Source organism: Nipponia nippon, unplaced genomic scaffold (genome assembly GCF_047370975.1).
Source record: "Nipponia nippon isolate SJK-2023a ecotype South Korea unplaced genomic scaffold, ASM4737097v1 scaffold_9, whole genome shotgun sequence".
NCBI classification, from domain to species: domain Eukaryota; kingdom Metazoa; phylum Chordata; class Aves; order Pelecaniformes; family Threskiornithidae; genus Nipponia; species Nipponia nippon.
This window is the reverse complement of record NW_028262413.1, coordinates 33,801,486-33,821,552: the sequence shown is the minus strand read 5'-3', so window position 1 is coordinate 33,821,552 and position 20,067 is coordinate 33,801,486. Positions and strand designations below refer to the sequence as shown.

General features: G+C 37.5%; 1 long non-coding RNA gene across 6 annotated transcripts in view; it reads right to left on the bottom strand.

Annotated features, from left to right (window-relative positions):
- The window catches only part of LOC148050262 (uncharacterized), a 47,850-nt gene that overhangs the window by 25,386 nt on the left and 2,397 nt on the right, over positions 1-20,067 (bottom strand). For all 6 annotated transcript variants that reach the window (XR_015701605.1, XR_015701602.1, XR_015701604.1 and 3 more), the window contains exons 2-3: positions 19,831-19,954; positions 9,646-9,765 (exon numbers count right to left, since the gene is read on the bottom strand). This is a non-coding gene — a long non-coding RNA (uncharacterized LOC148050262). The remainder of the gene's footprint in view (positions 1-9,645; positions 9,766-19,830; positions 19,955-20,067) is intronic.

Below are 20,067 nucleotides of genomic sequence, written 5' to 3'. Positions count from 1 at the left end.
ATTAAAAAATGTGTTAGAAAAGAAGGGAGGTCAGAGAAAACATAGTATCCTATTGTCCTAGCATGAAAATATCTTTGAACACTTACTACAGCAACTTATAGAAACTGTGAGGTTTACAGATACATTGTAACTCTGATTCATGAGAAGCCTTACTTTACTAGATGCTCCAAATTAAGATTTCCAGGCATCCCATCTAATCTTCTAATCCAATAATCCTAAAATCCAGCAATTAAAGAATGTTTTCACAAAGCAACCTGAGGTTTATTCCTCTAATTATGCTGCACAGTTCAAGCTCGCTGACTTCAAATACATAGGTTTACCCATGTAAAATATGTATGAAGTGTATCTGAATTTACTAGATTAATAGATACTTCTGCAGAATGCAGCCAATTAACAGCTTCGTCCTGAAACTGAAACTAAATCAAGACATCTTATTGCCAAAGAAGAAAACTCTGGGGGAAGTGTTCACTTAAGCAATTCTGTTTCCTTGCTGAGAATGAATGCAATTATACCTCTAATACAAAGTCATATCCGACACCAACAATATTTTTAAAAAATAGAATTTAATAAGCAGCTTCCAGAAATCCCTCTCTTTCTGTCATGTAGGTTGGATTTCTCTTTAAGCTCTGCCATTTTGCTGGTGTTTCCTATCAGAAAGTGCAGAGTCTGATGATTCAGAATGAGAGACACGAAATGTTCAAGTACTGAAGCCATGGAGCGATTAGAAACTTCAGAGATGCAGGGAATTTATGTTATGTGTTGGTTAATTTAAGATAATAACAAAAATACTTCTATATATTCTTCCTGTGGTAGAATTACACTTTATCAAGTATAATTAGCGCTCTTTCCTGCTCCATTCCTAGACATTAAATCACTCCTTCCTTTATTGATCTGGTTTTCTGAGAGGTATGAAAATTAACAGACATCTGACTAATCTCTGGAAAATTTCTCCATCATAAAGGACCTGGGACACTTCTCTTGAGGCAGTAGTTCGACAAGTTGCCATTTGCAGTCTTGGCACTATATGCAACATTTCTGCACTGCTGGACCCAATCTACACAGCACATTTTTCCTTGTGCTCCACTTCATGTCCTGATCATCAGTCTGCTTTGCTTGTCTAAATGTAATAGTTCTGTGGGAGGATCCTTAGGGCTGCAGAAGGGAACAAACTGAAGAACAAATTAGGAACTTGACTACTCATCTCTGAAATAGCTGGTACTGGTGGGTGGCTGCTTTTCGGACACCATACAAAAAAAGAGTAGAATGATGAAAAGGTGGGGTTGAGAGGCAGCTTACCAGGCCTCAGATGACACCCAGCCTATTGTCTTTCCCTCAGCTGAAGCTGCAGCTTGATGAGGATGCAGACTGATGAATGACTGGCTTTGGAATAGGGAAATAAGTTACAGAGCAGGCCTGGGGGAAGCAAAAGCACTGCTGAACTTCTGGAGAGGAATGCAAAAAGATTTGCACTATTTGATAACATGTGAGAGAAATTCGGAGTGTATAGGGTTTTCCCCAGCAGCTGGAAGAGAAACTAAATGATACATTGAACCTGTTGCAGCAGAAACCCGTAACATAATCATAGAATCATTTAGGTTGGAAAAGACCCTTAAGATCATCGAGTCCAACCGAGCTGTCTTTTCAGAATTCTAAACTGGATGTAGGTTAAATATGAAGCCTGCACTATCACAGTCTGATACAATATGTGTCTTCAGTAAAGTACTAGTTTGCTAGTGAAACAAATTAAAATATTTTCTTTGTGAGTTCTGTTGACCTTCAACCTGGTAAGAGTACAAAACGTTAAAAAGAAACAGACAAGAGTGTTTTTTACAAGTGGAACCTTTGTAATAGCAAGACTATGTCTGTGTGACAGGAAGGCTTGGCTTGTTTGTTGTTTGTTTTGGGGATTTAGGAGGGTAATGACAAAGCAATTACAAGAGACAAAGATATGCAGCTTTCCCAACAATCTAGGGGAATTGAATCCACTGGCTGCCTGGAGTTCATTCTTGTAATCCCTTCATTAACCCTTTCATTCAATGAGCCCTCAGTTTTCCACTAGATGCCAACTGCAGTTTGCTTGTGTCCGTGCTCACATTTTTCTTTCATTTTTATGTTGGGCAGGAATCCTTCTCTGTAGTGTTTGCTTCCTTTTAGATGCATCAGTCTATTATCAGACCATGTCCAGCTTTTCCAATGTTGATAGCATTATTATTAAAAATACAGAGTACAGTAATATTATTCAAGTGACTGCACTGAATCTTTCCTCTTTTCCTAATGATGTCCCATAACTTCACTGACTTACAGTTTTTTGTGGTGGTATTTTATATATGCTTTTCACAATCCTTTAGCCAGAAGCTAAGGGGTTAACTGTTTTTTATCATATGTGTATTGTACTGGCTGAGATGAAAGCCATGGCTCAGCAAAGTCTTGACTAAACATGCTTATTAGCATCAAACACTCCTCATTCTAAAAAGGTGTTGCTATGCACCTGCTATTTTAATTCATGTTAGGTTATTAAAATCAAAACAAAGTGTCAGACTAGAAACAGAGCAGTGCTATGATCTGCTAGAAGACATGAAAAGTAGACAGATTATGAAGTCTGATGTGGCTACTGGAGTAAGGTCTAAATTTAGACTGTTCTTTCTGGGTAAAATTTTTAGGTAATACCCTCAGCAGAGATAACTGGCACTGAAGCCAACAATGCTGTTTGTTTATATCAGCAAGATCTGGATCCCTTTTGTCTTGCATAAAACATGAATTACTAGCTTTTATGCAGTTGTCCTGCCCACTGTGATTCTCTGAAGAGAGGCGTGAAGGAAATAATTTTTGCAAGGAAAAGTTGAAAAGCATTTTCCTCTTGCAAGGCACCCACCCTTGACCACTGTTCAGAATAGGACACTCAGCTGGATAGGCTCTCGGTTTGACCCAGCACAGGTGCTCTTAACTTTTTACATATTCACTCTTTTCACCTGGAACAAAACCTGTTGTTTCTCTTTTGCTCCTAGTCCTGGCCAGCCAGAACTAGGGAAGCAAATGACTGTGCTGCAGTTAACTACTGAAATAACCTGCTGGGATCAAATCCCTTGATGTGAGGCACTGAAATGGATCCTTTCTGCCTGAACTTCCCCAGTGAGAACTTGGTAGAAGTTGGTATGCTTTGAATCTTCTCCCTGCCAACAGGAGACTCACGCATTTTGTTAATTATAGAGTGGGGGATACAGTTATCCAACTGGACACTTCACATGCTGATCAGGAGTTATTCCAAGAAGCACAGAGTGCCTGTTATAATTGTATCTTGCAATGATGCTGTTGACATCCTGCTCTGTGCCCCAGAATATGAGATAGCAGTATGTATTACCTCAGCTAGGAAAGACAAAAAAGAAAACATTGTTTGTCAATAGACGTGGACCAAACTGTTTCTTAGAAATCAGGTGACCTGAAACTCTGCTATAGCAACTCTAAGTCTTGGCAAAAAAGCTTGCATTGATTTTCATAATTTGAACAGCACAAAGCCAGATAATTTTAAAGGTTTAACATGAGTAAAGAAGACATGTCAAAAGTACAGGAGTATCAACCAAGCCTTGGGATCCAACAGATGCTTAATTGCAATAAAAAAGGAATGAAATACAAATGTCAGACTACATACAGAAGAATACTCCATGAGTATCTGTAACTACTTAGTGAAGGAACTGAATAGATCTGATCTTCTTTCCAAGTCTAGAAATTTTTTAGTACACAGATGGTCTAGAATTCAGGGGAAACAAAAGTATCACATCATAAGTCAGTTGTTTAACATACTCTGTGTTTATATAAACTATGAGTAGACATAGCATTACTGTAATATCATGGTTGAGAAATCAGGCACTCAGGGGTCAGAAAATGCAGCACAGGTCAAACCACAATCATAACTCTTGCCTTTTCTTGCTTATGCATGAAAATATGAGATTGGATGTTCTGCTGACTTATGTCGGGGGTCTGCGTGCACCAATAGAATTTAATGGCCCTGACTAGCCTCACCTGGGGCCTCCATCCACACCCCTGCCCATGGGCTTCATTTAAGATCAGTCCCTGCCTGAACTATGTTTTAGGTGTGCCTGGGCTTGGCCACAGACCCTGCTGATCAGATCATGAGCTGGGCTGACTTCTCAGCTTTATCTCCGCTGTGCCTGTTGCTATGGTCCTGCCTGATGGAGTCCTGGGCTGACTATGACCTGCAGACTGCCTGCCTGCCTTGATGTTGGGCCTGCCTTGCCACTGCAAACTTGCCTGGTATTTGGATTTTTGCTTAACCCCTGCTGCCTGCCCTGAGCCTTCCCTGCTCTCTTGCTCTGGTGTTGTGGGACAGGGCCCTGGCTGGTGAGGCCTCTGCCACGCTGGCTGTAGTACCATGTTTGGCTCCTTTGGCAGAGGCGAGCCCTTGCTGCGTTCCGACCACTTATGCTTTATGTTACCATTTATATTTCTGAAGAGTGAGAGTGTGACTTTCCTATAAAGTCCTATCTTCCCCAGCAAGACTTGGAGGCTAAGCCTGCATTCAGACTTCGCAGTTATAGATCGCTGGTTAAGAGATTAAAATCAATTATTAGAATCTTACAGCTACTGCAACAGAATGATAGCATAATACTAATGAATTGTAAATTAAAACAAATGTCTTTAGGTAAAAAGTAATTTTCTCAAAACCTTGAAGAATATTTATGAGTGACATTTTGTATGAGACTTCACAAAAACATTTTTATTGACCTCCTAACATTTGGCTATCTCTTCTTTTTAATTTGTTTTAAAAAATTTCTAGACTTCAGTTATGAAAACTGAGTTGTCGGATTTTTTTTTTTTTTTTTAGCAAAAAGAAAATTAATTATTTGGCGGTTGTTTATAAACTTGTGTCAGAAATACGGGAATGTTCCACCTCTGCTATTAGTTTTTCTAAGACCAACAGTTTCATAGAAAAATATCAAGAAAAGGCTGGAGCATTTTCAAACTGACAAAGCATTGCATGCTTCTAGTCTTAAGTGGTTTTAAAGACAGGAGGTGAAAAATTCTGGCATCTTAGAATTTGGTGGCTCCTATTGATTTCTAGGGGACCAACACCTTACCCAATAGCTAAAACAGAGAGACCATTCTGCCAAATGAAATGTTTCCAGAAACAAAAAAACAGTCAGGAGATGTCTCCTGGCAAGAATTACAATGCACAAGAGAAACCTAACTGACAAAAGAGATACTGCTCAAAGGCATTCTCATAGACAAAATATGCGCTTACTTTGCACAGCCAAGGAAATGTCAAGTATTTAAGAGTGGGGGCGTGCGGAAATCTTAACCTGTTGTATGTTAGTGAGGTATGGCTAGAAAGCAACAATCAGTGGCTTTGGCACTGGCAGTGTGAAAGCTCAGGCCAGTACCTAAGCAGTCTCTAGTCTGTTAAAGTTAATTTGCCAGTTTCAAGGTGAAGTTGCAAAGACTTTTTCAGAGTTGGAAAAATTTGAAGTCAGAAGAGATTGGGGGGGAGGGGAAGCATCAGAGGGAAAAACTTGGCCTTTTGAAGTTTTATATGTAAGGAAAGACCTGGATTTGTGCCTTTAAAGCAAATCTTCCTGACATTACAAATCCAAAAACCTCACTGTGGCCAAAAGCCACATTGCATATACTTATCTTTGAGAGGAAGGGGGGGGGGGGGAAGGGCGGAGATCAGTTCACAAGCAGGAAATGGCTTCCAGGTGTCTCCCTACTCCAGTGCACAACTTGATCACTACAATCCAGTGATGCCAGGCTTAGTAGTCCCAGCTGTCTTGCTTCTTAGGGATTTGGATTAATCATGCATTATCACAGCCCTGCTCCTGGTGACAAAGCATAACCCTGGCTCTGGAGCTGTGCTTGAACTGCTTACAGGCTGGGGGTGATTGAAAATGTTACAGGTTGGCCTTCTCAATCAAGTATGAGCATGTGGAAATAAGCAGGGTACACACACATATGCCTACGTCTGCATATGCTCTCATGCCCATGTGCATAGACATTCAAATCACATCTGTTTCTGGAGCTGGACAACAAAATTGGACACTCTGCTTCTTGGTGCGTTGTGGAAGGAAGTAACTGAATGTGGCACTCTCTTTCCATGCCAGCACTCTGTACAGCTGGTGAAGAGGGAGAAAAAGATCTGTTCCATTTATTCTACCTCAATGTTGTCTTTTTTCTTTTTTTTTATTCCCTCCCTTCTTCCAGCTGCAGAAACACTTCCTTGTTGGGTATTATGCTTTCATTGTACAAATATGGTAGGAAGAGCTTTCCGAAGCCTCATTCCAGCTTGTTAGTTAAGAATATAACAAAAAAGTAATTAGCTTATATATCTGACACAGAAAGGACAGTTAGTTTATTGTTTAAACATTCTCTTTTGGCCTTTTCCTCATGCAAAAGTTTGAACTCGTAGCATTAAGCAGACAGAAAAGTGCTGTCATCCATTCTACTACGTTATTTACATCAGTATGAGACCATGTCATGATGCAGTGGAACAGTGTCCTTTTATTTGCCAATAAAGTTGCATTCCATGTTTGCTAACTTTACTGTTTTCCAGTTAACCAGAATCAATTTAATATTCAGCAGGGAATGTGACATTTGGGGGGGGGGGGGGGGGGGGAATAAAGAAAACCAAAAGTAATTTTATTTTGATTGACTATATGGTGCCACAAAATAGTGAGAATTTACTTGGCTGCAGAAGCAATGAATATTTGCATTCTCGATGCTGATGAAATCTTCTCCATTGCTGTCCTAAGAGATACTGTTTTCATTGTGTTCTCTGGAGGACCATTTTGAACAAAACTCTTAAGGTCTGCATTCAAGTATAAAAGTTTTAGTGACTATTTTCTTTTTAAAGCTGAATGAAAGTATAGCAGTTCGTTAGCCTGGAAAAGGCTGTACAGAATCATATTTTTCTCAAGATACAGTAGCAGCTTCCCTGTGCAAAAGGATGAACAGATTACTGAGAAGTTTAACTCTTGCATGTAAATATTAAAAAAAAAAAAAATCTTAGCAAAAAGCAGTCTGAACTGCAGGAATTGGCACCATGTTTTCATGTCAATGCAAAAAGTGAGACTGATGGCATGACACCAACCAGCACCACCCCTAGTGAGACTACATCTGTAAGCTGTGGAATGGCAAATGTTACAAGCCTGTGTTGTGGAACTTATAAACAATTGTTTAATATGACATATTAGATCACATAATATTAGACATATAAGGAGTCAAGCAACCACCTTTTCTTCTGTCATTATGTTTTCTAACAGTAACAAACACCCTGATGATACAATGCCCCTACATCATAGTATGCTGAGTACACCAACACTCTATATTCAGTTGATGATTTTGTGAAGCTCTGAGACATTTCCACATTGGAGTAGGGTCATGCTTCTGTTTTTTATTGTTCCACTAAAGCTTTTAATCTTTATTTCTCTGTGTGTGAGAAACCCTAAAAAGCTTGAAGCTGTAGTCCACCAATTCTGTTGTCAAAACAGGAAAACTATATGACTCTGTATATCCAAAGTATTATTACCTACTTTCTGCCTAACTGCTTAGCTTCTTCCCAGATCTGACCGTTTCAAAATTAAGTATACTACTCCTGCACCATATGTTCCTATGCGCCAAGGGAGAAGGGAGTTGTTTTTCAATTGGCTCACTGTCTTTTAATGAGGCAGGGGACTTGTGACCTTAGCGCATTGTGACTGACAAATGGTAGGATATACCCACACATACTCACAGAAAACCTGCAAACACAAATGAGTTGTGCGTAATCTTTAGCCTTTACTAGGGAAAGGCAATCTTGTGGGCAAACACTTAAGCAGAAAGCTAATGCTTAATAGTATGTGATTTTAAACTGCCAGCGCACAAGCCTGTCAACATTTATTTCCAGGTTCTCTGATCCTCTTTATTAGTTTCCTGTCTTGCTTTCATCTTAACCAAGTCACAGAAAGGTTTGATTTTCTTTTGTTAACAAATATTCAATTTTTTTCTTCAAGTCTGTTTGCATTTCTCAAGGATCTGAACAGGTTAACAATGTTGTTTGTGCTGCTGAAGGTGAAGTATGCTCTTAAGCAAAAAGTTATGTAACTTATACAGAATAATATCACATGCTAGACCATTATGCTAGGATCTGATCAGATAAGTAAGCTTTGCCTTCATTAAAGGCTTTAATCTTGATTATACTCAGGGCAGCCTCTAAACAACAACTCTGGAGTTTTCCTCTAAAGGATCTTTCATGTTCTGGTCTGGAATTTTTCAAATAACTAACGCTATTTTTTGAGAAATCAACAGCAAAATTTTTTTCCCCTCTGTTTTTAAAAGTAACAGGGTGATGACAGAAAAACTTCCCTTTGGCTCTCAACTGGGAGTTATAAATACCCAAAATCTAAATCCCAGTCTGAGTTGGTTTTTTTTATTTTATTTTATTTCTCCAAGATCTCTTTTCTGGAGATGTGTTTGAGCCTTAGATTTCTTGCTTGCATTGCTACAGAACTGATGAGTCTGAGATCTCAATCAAAGGCTTAACAAAACAATAATCCTCTATTGCCCTAATTCTTCTCAGAAACATCTCTCTCTGACAAGAACAGTCCTTAAGCTTTTACATCTTTTTCTGCTTAAAATTACTTTCCTAATTAGAAGGAATTGTTTCCTTCTGAAGTCTTTGTGCCTAGAGAACACTGGGAAAGCATCTCTCAGGCTCTTTAGCTCCCTGCCCTCAAATACTATGACAGTGATAACACTATACATCCCTCAAAAATTCCAACTTCCTTTTTAAACAAACAGAAGAATTCAGTAACATTCTCCACAATCAGCCCAATTCCATTTGAAGCAAAAATCAGAAATAGCAGGAATAATCATGAATCGCACAGATTTCATGCTTAATGTAATCACTAACTCTCCAGCACAACATTACAATTTAAAATTAATTCTCTTTCCCAGATATATTTACTTTATATACTTCCATACTAATCCTGACCGAGTTTTTAGACACCATATTTAACAGGAATTAGAATCAGAACACGTGAATGCAGTATAGGTAGAATTAGTTGAGTATTAGACATTGAGTGGAGAATGTAATAGATCAAGAAGATACCTATGCAGGACCAGTATCAGTAGCTTCAAGTATCTGAGTAATTCTGCCCACCTAAGTTGGACACAAGCTCAGACGCCATCCTGACTAGGCTTCAGTCATAATAAATTTACCTGCCAGCAAATTTTAGTGTGCTAATTGCTGACAGGGACTACGCTCATGGAAGAAGTTCCTGACAAGCTGCAACGAGATTTGGGAAGGTCATGAAGAACCTATTGAAGCAGAGGAATTTGAGTCCAGCTGAATACAAAATAATTCACACTGAATAAGAAGACTCTCTTTAATAGTGTGGTTTGGAAGAGCATTGGAATGAAATTTGTTAGTGCCTTTACAAGGAAGTATGCAATGTGAAGATGTGATGATGGCCATGGCTTGTGTGGTTGTTATACCACCTAGCCAGTAGGCATGACTGCACCTGATTTGACAGTCTTCAGAAGTGAACAGAAACAGCTATTCAAACAGCTGAACGTCCCTTCCTATGCCTGTGAATACTATTGTTTAAATCTGAGAGGAGTGGCTGAAGCTGGAGTAACAATCTTTCTTGCACTTACCCGTAACCCAGGTTAGAGACGCCACCACTCACGATAAGGTCTTAAATTCATCTCCCCTGGATATGGAAGTTTGGGAATGGGCCATTTTTCCTCATTCAAATTCAAATCCCAGTAAGGATACTGCAATCACAGAAAAAGTCCAGAAGTTCAGAGTGATTAAAAACAATTTGGAGAGACTTTCATGTGACAGATTTGTGAAAACTCATGCTGCTGAGCTGAGACTGTAAATAACTAAGATCATGAGGTTATGTAAAGCAATGAATATCATTACAAATGTTTTTAGTGCTGTCCTATTAAATAAAAAGCATACAATAAAAACGATCAGATAATAAAATAGGGGTTTACAAAATATCTCTTTCCCTTATCTAAGTAACTAAATGCAACAGGATATTAATTAATCTAATGAGATTAAAAATATGACTAAATCGTTAAATGAATATTATATTCACTAGGGCAAATAACATTCTTTTCCAGAAAAATACCTGATTATTGGTTTGGAATAGAAAGAAAGTTTCTGCATACTTTGGGCATGCATCATATTTTTAATTTAAAGAAAGACAAATACCCTGGGAAATAATCTTTTTATTCTGAGGGTACTCTCCTACTTTTAACAGTGAATTACTCCTAAGATTGCCTCTGAAAATCCTTGAATGCATGGATTTACGCCCTAGAATTCAAAGTTTTGTTTTTATGGCAGATGTTACTTATACCATTCTTTTGATATCAGAATATGAACATAGAACGGGTCGGGTTTGTTTGCATCGTTATTGGTCACAGTTCTATGAGGGAGTTCCATTTCTGACTAAAGTTTGATATATATCATTAATGATGCAAATAGGTGTCTATGCTCTAACAAGATCTTCTAAATGAAGGGTCACCATAGTAGCTTCTATAGTTTCACAGGTATGCAGTTGGAATATAAGAGAAAGTAGAGGAAGGATTTGCCTTCCTCACAGTCTGAGTCTGCTAGGGGCCAGAAGCTAGCAGATTGAGAAAAGAAACTCATGCATCTGGACAAGCAATAGGATCAGAACAGAGAAGTGCTGAACTGACTTGAAAACTAACAAGATCTGTGAAACAGATCTGATCTTTTGAAGAGCCAGTGCAGACCAGCAGAAATGACAGAGAAAAGAGGCCACACTGAAAACTCCAAGTGTAAACTGACTGCATCATCAGCAGTCATGGCAATGGGAAAACTCTCTGGATTGACAACAAATAAGCCGATCAAGCAAAATAAACTCAGCTGCTTCACAGGTCCACATGCAAACTTGGAGGAAGCCGAAATGCACAGCAGAGCCAGCTGGCTGTTCCTGAGGGTGGGCCCACTGCCAGGCAGCTGTGACAGGGGGAGCCAGACTCAGTAGCCACTCCTTAATGACCTGGGCTACCTTGGGATTGACTGATATTCTTTACTGGGAAGGGAGAAGTTGAACACACTGTGCAAATAGCCATAGATTTTGTTAATCATTAAAGATATCTATGCAGTCAGTGTCCCACAGTCTGTTATTTGTATTCCAAAATAATCAAGAGCAGAAGAACCTCTCAGTAAGAGCACAAGAACAGGTTTAATTCAATTTTCCCCCAGAGGGAAGTTGGAAATGAAACTCTAAGCAAGAGCTTTGAGATGTGGTTATCTTGCCAAAAAGAATCGTAGATATTGGGACTGATCCTCTTTGCTGCCAATTTAGAAATTTAGGTTTTGAGCCTCTGCTGTGGTTTTTGTTTTGGTTTTTTAGTTTTCTAATGTAATTGATTGTTTATTTTCTAAACATTTAATGCTTTCATTAATTCTCTAGCTTCACATATGGAAAAGTGCATGCCTGGATCTAGCTGGTCATACTTTAAGGACGTTTCAAAGACAGGCTAACATTCTGATCACAAAAGGCTGTCAGAGCCACTGCATAAGCACAGGTCAGCACATTTGCAAAATGAGATATTTGTCTTTCTTCAAAGATTAGGGGTATCTCTTCAGTGAAGTGCTAGAAGACATGTAAATGCAAACACTGCTAGCTGCCCTTGCTATTGCAACAAAACTAAACAAATATTTTCATTGTACTCTGAAAAAGAAACATCACTGACCCCTCTACCACTCTCATGTTTTGTTATGGGGTGTTAAAAAACAGGCAAGCACAAAATATATATTAGGATGCCATCTCTCCTCGCATTCCTGGATTTCAGAAAGGAAAAGATGAGTGTTCCCATATATTGTTTTTTCACTCTAGTGAAAAGAATGAAAATAATTTTCAGTATCCAGAGTGTCTGCACCTGGGGCCTAAATGAAGGGAAGTAGGTAAATAGTTCCAAGTAATTAATGTAATGGCTCAGAGGGGCCACAGAAGGAAAGCGGAATTTCTCCAGTTTAAATGTTTGCATTCATGCTTTGCCTAAAGCAAAACAAGCTATCTGTCTTCTGGTTTGCATTTTCCCAATGAAAGCTTCCATTTGTCTTACTGTCATTCCAACATGTGCATCATTTACAGCTTTCACTGCTTGAAACATGCAAGTATTGTACAATGCAAAATTTGTTTTTCCTGAACTTTTAAGATTTTCTAGAATTGTAGAGTGTGCTTTTAAAAAGTGAACCAGTAAAGGCAGATTCAGTTTAGAATGTGTTGGGTAATTTTTGTAAGTGACTATAGGTTACAGGCTTTGGTACTGTGATGTGTTGCTGCGTAGTGGAATCTCCAACCCAGAATGAAGTGCATTGCCTCTTTCCACACTTGGGGGAAAGAGGGTTCACCACAGAAATGTCCAAAGTTGATAGGTTACGCCCAGATTGGCCATTATTAAAGACTGAAGAAAGGGTGATGGGTCTTGAGTTCCATCTGTTTCTGATGTTCTGGTCCTTTAATGTGAACTGTAGAGATGCGAAAATCTCCCAAATACATTTCTGAACTCTCTCCTGGAGTTAGAAATTTATGCCAACCTTTTTTTACAGAACAGGGGTGGGAAAGTATTATCTGTTTTATCTAATAGCTCAGTGAATAGAGGATTAGTGATCAGAGGAATTCTGTGTTCAAGTCTTTACTCTTACTGATGATATTAGATCTGCATTTCTAACTTCCCATTTTAAGAACTTCAGTATAAGGGATGTTTAGGTGAGACATTTCTAGTTTTTCCTATGGAAGTGAAAACTCTGCCCACCAGAAATACTGTGATAGAAAAAGAATTAAGCATGACTATTTATCTTAACAGTTAGTGTACTCAACAAGGTTGGGGGAGGCCTAGATTTCTGTTTGGTCAAATTACTACTTAATACTAAATCCTGAGGAAGGAAAGCCCTATGAGACAAACTCCTTGCTTTTGGCCTATCATTGTGTTCCCCTGTTACATGACTCGCATCAGAAATATTTTCCATCATCGGACTTCAGGCAGTATCATTTCTTCTGTTGAAGATACTTGCCTGATGCATGGGGTTAGTTAATTTTGCCAGCTCTCACGAAGACAGAATTTCATTTGACTATTCACATGACAAGCTTGCAGTCACAGTCCTAGGTAACATAAAGTCCTCCTTGTATGATATAGTGTACAAACATGTTAAGGGACATGCTCTAACCTGCAACTTCATAGAGTGATGAATTTGATGTGGAAACTGGAGATTGGAACAGGCCAAGTTCATCTCATTAGAAGCCAGCAAACATCTGTTAAGCTTGGTCTACGCTTAAAAGCTTTCCTAATGTAGTGATCTTGGCAAAGTCTCCCTAGAATAGATGCTGCTGAAGTTAGCCAAAAAAGCTCAGAGGACTTCCCCAGACAAAACAAGCTGCACTGACTTCTATGCTCTAAACTGGGCCTACAGTAGAGCTGTTACAAAAGTGCAACGAGGAGTCACAGCCTTTGTGACACTCTAATATATAATAAATATCTTCTGTAGACCTGGTCTGAAATAGGGTTAATCTTATATGATGTCTGGATCTCAAATGAGTGACCACTGGTGAAAGTCTTATTATCTGAGTTCATGTCTAAGAGTACCTTCTCAAGATAAGTATACAAATCCAGTATAAGAAGCAGAGTAATTGTTGTTAGGAGAAGTCTAGATTGGGAAAACTGTGCTTCTGCAGCCTATGTTTCATCTCCTCCCAGCATAACAAACTATTCAAGAGAAAGTGTAGTTTTGCTGTTGTTAAGTGTATGTTATGGTATAGGCTTTTTTTGACACAGTCATGTCAGTCAAAGATCACACTTCATCACATCTAGGACTGACAGAGCAGTGCTGGCAGAAGCCCATAGCCTAGTCGTTGTGTCACAGGAAAGGTCCTGACCTCAGGAATGTTAACTCTCCACATACTGCTCTAAAACAGGCTTACTGCAGTTCTGATTATTAAAATAAAATTCTTATCTTTCTCAGGTTTATAGACTCAGCCCTCTCTGGAAAGAGGTAACATTTCTCAAGCGTACAGAATTAACTTAATAATTTCTTGGCTGTACTGAGGGGAACACATAATTTTATATTAAAAAAAAATATATATTTTATGGTCGAGGGAAAAATATAGCAGGATAAAGTTTGATTTAGTCTATTGTATCTAGAATTTTTCTCCCCCTGCTAAATCAGATAAGTATAAAAACCAGATAGCTTGGAAGTATCGCGAAGCAATTGACCAAACTACAGACAAACCAAAGTAAAATAAAGTTAAATCCTTCCCAAGAGAATTCCAGATAGCACAATGTGGGAGCATCAACTTCATGTAACTAAAGAATTTTTGTGAATATTTAAATTACTTCTTTGGAACAATAAACTCTTATCCAACTCTGAACGGCCTTGCAGCTAAAAATACACTCTATTTAGTATTTCTTTCAACTTGTTTTAGACAGCATTAATAGTTTTCTCAGAAGATACCATCACTGTTTGGCAGAAATATACTTGCAAACATAAACTAAATCCAGAAAAGTTTCCAGGGATGTATTTGGATACAAATGTGGATAGTGACTCCTGCCCATATCCAAAATAAAACACACTAGCTGTACAACTTTCTTTGCTAAATATAAACATCCTAACATTGATAAGCTTTACAGAAAGAGAAACTGATTGCTGTATATTACTACTATCACCAGTACTTTAAGAGCACCCTCTACAGTCACAAAACATTATCTAACCAGGAAAAGCTCTTCTACCTAAAGAAAACAGTATTAACTGAAAACTGGAGTACCAGTATAGTGTCAGATCTCTATGAACATATCTTTGTGAGTGCTTTAAGCCCCAGTAAAGATGAGCAGACTTTGCATGAGTGCCAAAGACCTATTCAACCTATTTCTTCACTGAAGCCTCCATATTTGAAGATTTAAAATACCTTAAGTATTCTGGCCTCACTCATAATTAGGCTGTACGCTTCTCTTAAGACAGTGGATGGTTGTGGGATCTGAAATGGAAACCCAGGCCAAGACAGTGTTTGTTATTTTCAAAAGAAAGCAAGGAATAAACCATGGTAAAGGCCTGGATGAACTAATTTCCCTGAGTTCATTTCATTTGTCTGTTTGTTCTTGGGTTTAGTTCTCAGAATATTTTTTAAGAGAGTTGTGCAAAACAAGTACTTATTTCATAAGTGGAACTGAAAAATAAAATAAAAAATTAATTCTCCATTAAATGCTTATTATATGCATGTACATTCTACTGTGCAAACACTTATGTCTTTCTTGATTTGGGGTTTTGGTTAGCAGTTCCCATAAAGCACACAACAGTTCCTTCCTGGAGCTTCTAAGTGAGGAGAGGCAGGGTAGTGTGCCTCTGAGATCTTCATATACTACTTCTTTTCAGCAGCCTCTTAATTTCAAACAGACCCTTCTACCGGCTCCTGACATGGTGAATCTGACGCTATGGTAGTATAGTTTATTGTTATTGCAATGTAACTTTTTTTTTTTATATATAGGTTAAAAGTCTTTCTTCTGCTGCTCATTTATTTTTTTAAATACATGTTGGATGTATTTGTTCAGTTAGGAGAGAGTTGACTTTATTCTGCTATGGTTTCCACCCTTCCAAATGAGTAAAAAAAGTTGCCTGTCTGTTGGCTACCTTTTTTTTTTTTCCCTTGAAAAAGAAAAAGCAAAGGATTTCCAGATCGCTCATTCATTTTCCCTCCCTTTTTCCTCCTTCGGTCTCCAAGGAGAGAATATATATAAATATATAAATATTTTTCCATGTTTAATTTTGAATAACTGTTTATGTCATATTGAAATGAGTAGGATAGACGAAGGCATTTTAAGTTAAGCACATGCTTAAGCACTTTTATGCATCACTCCTGGCAAAACAAACCTATAAAGGTTTGAAATTCCAGTCCTCTTAAAACCTGTCTTTCTCGGTCTTGCCTAGATTTGCAAAGATATAGATATTTTCTTAAGTCTTCAGTGCATCAGTAGCTAAGATACTACAGGTGAATCAGGAGTGATGCTTTACCTTTAAAGCAGACGGATCAATATCTTTGTAAGTCGATCCCTAAAATTTCTTGTATGGGACACTACTGAAACGTTTATCTCTCTTCCAAAATCTTGCTTCACAAAACTATTTAAATCACATTACCTCACCTGATAAAGAAAAGTGGCTAGAGATAAAAACAATCTTAAGAATATTAAAGATAATTCTTTTTTCCTGGTCTTTATTTTCAAGCTACTCAGATGTATGTTTGTCGAAGGATCAGAAAGGTTAAAATGATTGTAGCCACCGGGTGGTGCTATTACACAACATCATAAAACTGTACTAGCCAGCATACCAAAATTCAGTTCAGAGAAAGGTTTTGGATCAGATACTGCTTTAGACTCCCATAGGCTTGGAAATGTTTCTGTATCTTTGCCCAAAAGTAGGAAAAGAAAAAAAAGGCAATAATTAAGATATCCATGCATGCCTATAAGAAAAAGAAGTTATTTTTTACATGGGATAGTGAAGATTTTATCTGTTCCAAAAGCTATCTGTGTCTAAACACAAGAATATATTTAACATTTCACTTCTCTACTGAAATAATTTTATTTCAGTGGGAATTAGGAGCCTAAATTCTTTACTGGGTGTTGGCCTTAGTTCTCATCAAAGACACACGCACATTTTTAAGAAAACTGAATATAAGATGCAATGCCTGCAAATCCTCATGTGACTAAAAGGATTTATTAATAGATACATTAAACTAAATAAAACTTTGTCCTGCTATATTTTTAATCAATAGTACATTTTAAAACACAAAAATATTGATTTTGTTCTTATATGCTGTCTTCCTTTATACACTAGATATGTGTTAAATTGCCTGCATACCCTAAACCAAGATAATCTTTGATATACATTGTAAACAAAAGAGAGCTCCTTAAATAAAGGTAAAACAAGATTTGAAATTAATATTTCTTAGAGAGACAGAATATATTCTGTCTCCAGGATGTAATCTTAGAATGCCAATCTTAAGAATTTAGATCTTAATTTTGCAAATATTTATGCATTAAGTTAAACGTTAAATACATCAAAAATGCTTACATTTGCTTAACATTACACATATGCATGTTATTTCAGGATGACAGACAGAATTCCTAACTTACTCAAAGTCTCTGCATTGTCTTGCCACGATAGATGTTTTTGGTTTCAGCGTAGCACATTCTGTATTTTTTTTTTGTGATTAAATCTTTTGTCTGCTTAGATTGTAAAGCATTTTTTGGTATGGATCTATATCTGCAAGGAGCTCTACAATGCCTAGTACGATATCCTAATACTGAGGGCATTATTATAAAATAGATAAGAGCAATAGTTCTTAAGAGCTACATGCATAAAGAGCATAGGAGCCATTTAATTTACTACATTACTATTTCTGTAATAAATTAATCAATGTTTATGTGTGCAATGACTGAAACAATGCACCCTTTAGGCTTGCTTCAAATAAATACATTGACAATGCAGACAAATTACTAACTTTTACATATTTGTGCAAAATAGAGACTCAGCCTATGCTACTCCCAAAAAAACGGTTTGTTCCTGCAGCATGGGCACAGGCAAATCCTAGCACGCTGGACTTGACCAAGAGGAGCTACACAGACCACAGCAGAACAGGTAACAGTTACAATAGTTTCTGGAACTTTAATGTCGATGCACTTGGTAGTACCTCGGATTTCTGCAGGCTTTTCTTGGAAAAACTTCTTTTGTCATTGCTAGGATTACTTGAATAAGGCTAGTGGGAGCAAGACTGTGTCCTTAAAGTGAAGGAAGAAATGCAGATATAGCCAAAACTTGTCCAAGGAGAAGAATGGGAGGTCAGAAAGTCTCGTCTTGTGGTGGCTAGATATAGAACATTGTCCAAAATCTTCAACTGAAGTTCATATCGGTACTAATTATTCAATTAATTACTAGACTATATATTATTTCTTAAATGAATATTGAAACTATCCTATTATGTGTGATAAAACTTCGTGTTGTATTTTCCCCTCGACAGCTTTTAAAGTCAATGGATTCTTCTCTTCATCTCACCTTGCACCTTTGAATATTGTATCTCACTCTTGATTTCTATGTACATAAGCGAGATTAATAATTGTAGAGTCTTATATTCAGTAGGAAGAGTGTTGGTAAACTTGAGCTAACTAAAATGAAATTAAATTCTATAGAAGACAAGTTACAGTTTAAATCTTCATCTCCTAACTTTTTCCTTACCATGGATTAGCTAACATAAAATAAAACCAGGTATTTTCCCCTGTTGAAGACCTTAATCTGAAAATATTAATCTCTTGTTCTACAATTTCATCTGTCTTTTTATAGATTTACCACATCTTATTCTCCTGCAATGTAAATATGTTCTTGAATAGCTACCCTAATGGCTGGGATTATTCAGGGTTTTTTTAGAATATTGTTACACACCTCTCCACATTGCGTGCTTGGGTTAGAGATAGAGGGAACCCAGTGCTCGAGGTTTTATCAGCAGTACCCTGTGTGTCTGACAGCTGTATATGGGAGAATAGAGAAATGGGAGAACAAGAGATGACAAATGTAAAAGACAGGGGCTACCCCGAAAAAGAAAAAGGAGAGAGAGAGAGGGAAAAAGAAAGAAAGAAAAGCCACTGTGAAAAGAGGGGAAAAAAATAAGAAAGGTAGAAAATGAAGGGCCTCCCTTTCTGCTTAGCTGTCTTTTGAGGAAAAAACAGAGGTCATACATTAAAAAGCATCTAGTAAGAGTGTAAAATTAAATTTCTTCAAATAACCCAAATCCTCCTCTGAAAGTAAATTTACACCACAGTAAATTTAATATTTAAAATAGAACTGTTCCTTGGTGTTCTATGATAGGCAAAGTGGTCTGATTTTTATAAAAGGGTACTTTCTCATGCTCATATAACTTAAAAGTGCTTTGTTAAGTTTGTTAAAATGGTTGAGATACAGGTACAATTTTAGAGATATTATTTTAGAATCAACTCTGGAAACATTCTGCTCAAGGTAAAATGTTTTGAGAAAACAAATAAGTCAGTGAAAATAATGGTAAAGACTAGAAAGAAGACCTGAATTTTGAAGACTGTTTCTTGAAATAAGAAATAAAAACATCTATTCAGTACCTTAGTAAATACAGTAATAACAAGGATAATTTTGTGATTTCTTAAGCAACAGACATCTAGTCTTTTATAATAATTTGAGAAAATTTGCAATATATATTGTAAAAGATGAGTCAGAAGCAGTGTTTCAAAGTAATTATACGCTGTGAGAAAGACTTTTTTTTCCTTTCCACTGGGATTATTGGATCAGATCCTTTCCTGCAAGGAAATCAGGAGACTATAATAAAGTGTCAAAATTCAGTTCAACGTGTAGTCGAATACCAAGAGATAGAGATGCATCTTGCTAGGAGCCAAGCACAGCATTAATAAACCAAGCTGAATTTAGGGAGTGCTATTCAGTACCCGAGGTGTGCTGGAGCAGCTAGCAGCTGGAATTAATCGACAGCACAAGCTGCTAGGGCATTACTGTTTGTTTTTGCTTTAGCTGCATACTCCATTTTGTATTGTATTTCACAACTGCCTGATAATACGCTGCCTGGACAGAGAGACATTAATCATAGTGTCGAGCCAGTTTTGTAAACAAGGACCAAAGCCTTCATTTAAAGGAGAGGAAGAGAAAAGTAGGTGGATGAGGGGTGGGAAAGGAAATGGTAGCCTGCACTGAGATGATACTCTGTGTATGACCTAACTCTCTCTTCAGTGCAATTTTAGCTTATTGCCGTGTTTGTATACAATCCTTCAAAAAATTCTTACCTTATTTTTGCAGTATTCCAGCAGGACAATGGCTCTTAGTGAACAAAGTCTTAATCTTTGTAGCATTATTATACCAAGTACTTCTAAAAGTCATGTTCAGAATATGCCAAAGATCTGTAAGAAACTGTTTGACAAAATGTTTGATTTAAACTACAGTTTTTCATGAAAATTTAAAGGTTCGAATTAAACTTTCCTCAAAGGCTCATAAAATGCAGGATAGAGAGCTTCGAGTCAAAA